We start from the raw sequence: 5,279 nt of genomic DNA on the forward strand, positions 1-5,279 counted from the left end.
AGGGCTACAGTTATAGTATTAATTATAAAGTTTAATTACAGAGTCATGGTTTTATCTACAGTTTTAATTATAAAGGTATATAATTATAATTATAGTTATACTGTTATAGTTATAATTATATAGTTATTATCTTAGCATTGTAGTGACTGTGGTTTAGTTATAGTTGTAATATTATAGTTATAGTTTATATTATTATAGTGTTATGCTTTAGGATTATAGTATAGGGTTATAGTAAAAGTGTTAGAAAATTTTAGTATTATAGTATAGGGTTATAGTAAAAGTGTTAGAAAATTTTAGTTAAAATTATGGTCTTAGTTATAATATTATAAAAAGGTATCGTTATAGGGCTCTAGTTATATCTAGAATAGTAAATCATAGTTATATACTGTCATATAGCTGTTATGTTATAGTTATAAATATAATGTTGTTATGGTTATAATGCTATAATTTTATAATTCTATAATTACTATTATAATATCACTGTAATGACAGTACTATAGTTATTTTAACAGTGTTAAAAGTATAATTGTTAGGGTAATATTTATAGGGCTATTGTACAGTTATAGCTATAGAGTAATTATTAAAATTATTATTCTGTAGTTATATGATAGTGTTGCAATGTTATCTTTATAGCACTGTATTGTAACTTAAGCACTACAAGTATAGGGCTATAGGTAAAACTGTAACACTAAAATTATATGCTAATGTTAAAGTTATAGATTATTATTGACATAATAGTATTATACAAATAATGTTTTATTTTAGGTCATATTTATATTTATAAACATAGGTATAAGTGTATTTTATAGTAGCAGTGATAGCTCTGTAATAATAGTTTTAGTGATAAGGTAATAGTCATACTGATATAGTGTTATAATTATGGTGTTACACTAATAGTCACACACATTGTATTATATATATACAGTGCTACATATATATAATAGTTACAGTGTTACTGTTTTGATATTAATGATATAGTGAGAGTGATTATGTTATGATACACTAATAGAGGTAAGGTAAAAGGTAGTGTTTTGGTTATAGTGATAGTGTTATAATTACAGTTACAGAGTCATAGTTATAATTATAGAACCAAAGTTGGAGTTATAGTATCATAGTTTCTGTTATAGGTCATCATTCTAGTTATAGTGATAAGGTTATTGTTATAGAGTTGTATTTATTCTTATTGAGTTATAGTTATAGAGCTATAGTTATTTTATTCTTACAATACTATAGCTACAGTGTAGTGGTATACTCATAGTGAAATAGTTATAATTTTAGTGTTTAGTTACATTTTTAGTGCTAAGGTAATTCCTGTAGTGATATTTTTACAGTTATCACTATCGCTATAGTGTTAGTATTACGTTTATGTTATGCCTATGTTTATAGCATTATAGGTAGTGTTATTTTTCAGTTAAAACTTTGTATTTCAGTTATAGTTATAGTTATGGAATATTATTTATAGTTGCTTTTATAGTTGCATGGTGAATGATATCGTGTTATAGTTTAAAGTTTTAGTTATATTTACAAATTATGGTTAGAATTAAAGTTATAATTATACAGCATTCATCATAATTATAGTACTGGCACTATATTTATAGTACTATAGTAACAATATTATAGTGCTAGCTTTATAGTTCTAGTGTTATAGTAATACAGTGTTAATATTATATTGTTAGTTATGTAGTTCTAGTGTTAGCATTACAGTTTAACATTATATTGTGATATTAATAGATATAAGTAGAGTGTTGTAAAATCATTGATATACTTCTATTGTTGTTATCGTTATAATGATAGTTGTGATAATCGTGTTATATTTATAACACTGCAGTTAGAGCAAATGTCAAAATTATAATTGTAGAATTATAGTTTTAAGGTTATTTTAAATTTAATTATGCTTATTGTTATAGAATCATAGTTCTAATTATAGTGCACTTGTTCTAGGCACTTAGTCTCCACTCTAGTTATGGAATCATAGGTATAGTTATAGATTTATGGCTAATATTAAGTTATAGTCATTTTATAGTGTTATAATGCTCTATCTTTAAATACAGAATTATAGTCATAGTTATCATAATATAGTTATTATAGTAATGTAGTTATAGTGCTAGTGTTATGACACATTTGTGGTATTTGTGATATAATTCCTATTATAATTATAATGTTATGGTTATACTGATAGTCGTTAAATTTTTTATAGTGTTATGGTTTTAGAGTTCTGTTTATAATTACAGAATTAAAATTTGAGATTCACAGTTCTAGTTATACATTCACATTTTAATTATAAAATTATTATAATTAATTTTTTTCAGTTGTAATGTTACAGTTGCAGAGTTATTGTCCTTCTATAGTTCTTAAAGTACTATTAGTCATCACTATAGTATAATTATTATTATACGTCATAGTTTTATAGTGTGTTTTATAGATTTATAGTTTCTTCATAATTTTACACATACACACTCAGGCATTTGAAAATTGCAGAACTCAAAATAAGGATCTACTTTTCTTTTTTATTATATTTATTTTTCAATTAGATTTGACATTCAATATTATTTATATTAGTTTCAGGTGTATAACATACAGGATAAACATTTATTTAATTATGGAAAATGATCCCCTTAGAGTAGTATATTGGCATTATATATAGTTATTACAATTTCACTGACTATTCCTGATGATTTGCTTTGCATCCTCATGACTATTTTGTAATTACCAATTTGTACTTTTTAATAATTTTACCTTTTCTACCCAGCTCCCAATGCCTCTCCCATATGGCAACCATTAGTTTGTTTTCTGTAACTTTGAGTCTTTTTCTGTTTTGTTTCTTTGTTTATTTTGTTATTTAAATTCCAGATATAGGTGAGATCATATGGTATTTGTCTTTCTATATCTGACTTATTTCACTTAGCATAATTCCTTCTAGGTTCATCTATGCTGTCAAAAATGGTAAGAGTTTATTCTATTTTTATGAATGAGCAATATTCCATTTGGTGTGTGTGTGTGTGTGTGTGTGTGTGTGTGTGTGTGTGTGTGTGTGTACATATATGTAATATATATAATCATGTTTTTTTTAATCCAATTGTCTATTGATGGGCACTTAGGTTGCTTCCATAACTTAATGTTTATAAATAACACTATTATGAACAGAGGGGTGCATATATATTTTTGAATTACTTTTTGGAATTCTTCAGAGAAATATCCAGAAGTGGAATTGTTGGGTCATAAGGTAGTTTTACTTTTAATTTTTTGAGGAACTCTCAAACTGTTTTCCAACCAACCAACCAACCAACCGTTCACAAGGATTCCCTTTTCTCCACATCCTCACCAAGCTTGTTCTTTATTTATTGATGATAGCAATTTTGACATCATAATTTAAATGGCAAAGGTTAAAAACAAAGAGAGAATTTTAAAAGCAGCAAAAAAATGTCAGAATGTTATTTACAAGAGTAAGACTATCGGCTGATTTCTCAATAGAAATTTTGCAGGCTAGATGGAATTGTCATGAAAAACAAGGAACTCATACAACTCGACACCAAAAAAAAAAAAAAAGAAAAAAAAACAGCAATCAAATTAAAAAATAGGTAGAGGACCTTAATAGCCATTTCTCCAAAGAAGACATACAGATAGCCAATAGACATATGAAAAGATGCTCAACATCACCAATCATTAGAGAAATGCTAATTAAAACCACAATGAGACATCATCTCACACCTGCCAGAATGGCTATCATCAATACATCAAAAAAACAAGTGTTGGTGAGGATGTAGAGAAAAGAGAACCCGCATACACTGTTGGTGGGATGGCAAACTGGTACCATTGCTGTAGAAAAACAGTCCAGAGGTTCCCCACAAAATTAAAAATGGAATTACCTTTTGACCCAGCAATTGCACTTCTGGGTGTTTATCCAAAGAAAACCGAAACACAAATTTGCAAAGATCTATGCACCCCTATGTTCAAGGCAGTGCTATTTATTATAGCCAAGATATGGAAGTAACTGAAATGCCCATCGATAGATGATTGAATAAAGAAGAATTGTTTTATATATACAATGGAATATTACTCAGTTATCAAAAATGAAATCCTATTATTTGCAACAACATGATTATTATGCTGAGTGAAATAATTCAGACAAAAAAAGATAAATATAAGATGATTTCACTTATATGCAGAATCTAAGGAACAAAAAGAACAAACTAAATGAAAACAGTCTCACAGATATGGAGGAAAATCTGATGACTGACAGAGAGAGGTGTGTCAGAGACTGGGAGAAAAATGTGAGGTGTTGAAGAAGTACAAATCAGTAGTTAAAAAAAGTCACAAGGATGTAGAGTATAGCATAGGGAATACAGTCAATAGTATTATAGTGATTATGTGTAGAGTCAGAAGAGTGATGGAGTAATTAGGGGGATCATTTCATAAACTATATAAATGTCTAACCAATGTACTGTACACCTAAAACTAATTTAAAAACGTGTTGGCATAATAAAAGCCATATATGACAAACCCTCAACCAACATTATACTTAATGGTGAAAAACCAAAAACCTTCCCTCTAAAATCAGGAACAAGGCAAGGCTATCCACTATTCCTACTGTTATTCAATATAACATTGGAGGTCCTAGGGAGTGCAATCAAACAGAAGAAAGATATAAATGGCATCCAAATAGGAAATAAAGAAGTCAAACTGTCACTATTTGTGGATGACGTAACTCTCTATATAGAAAACCCTAAAGACTCCACAAGAACACTACAATAAAAAAATAAGCAAATACATTAAATTCTCTGGATAAAAAAATCAGCGTTAAAAAATCTATAGCATTCCTATACTCTAATAATAAAGCATCAGAAAAGAAGCAGAAAAAATAATTTATTTTGCAATTGCAACAAAAAGAATAAAATACCTAGGAATAAATCTAATGAAACATGTGAAAGACTTATATAACGAAAACTACAAGACCCTATTAAAAGAAATCGAAGAAGAAACCAAGAATTGGAAAGATATTCCATGTTCTTGGATTGGAAGAATCAACATAGTTAAAATAACCATATAACCTAAAGCATTATACAGATTTACTGTAATCTCCATCAAAATTCCATTGGTATTTTTTAAAGAACTAGAACAAAGAATCATTAGATTCGTATGGAAGCACAAAAGTCCCCGAATTGACAAAGCCATCCTGAGAAAAAGAATGAGACTGGAGGCATCAATCTGCCTGACTTCAAATTATACTACAAAGTGACAATAATTAAAACGGCATGGTATTGGCAGCAAAACAGACATAC

The sequence above is a fragment of the Pteropus vampyrus genome, unplaced genomic scaffold (genome assembly GCF_000151845.1).
Source record: "Pteropus vampyrus isolate Shadow unplaced genomic scaffold, Pvam_2.0 Scaffold710, whole genome shotgun sequence".
NCBI lineage: Eukaryota > Metazoa > Chordata > Mammalia > Chiroptera > Pteropodidae > Pteropus > Pteropus vampyrus.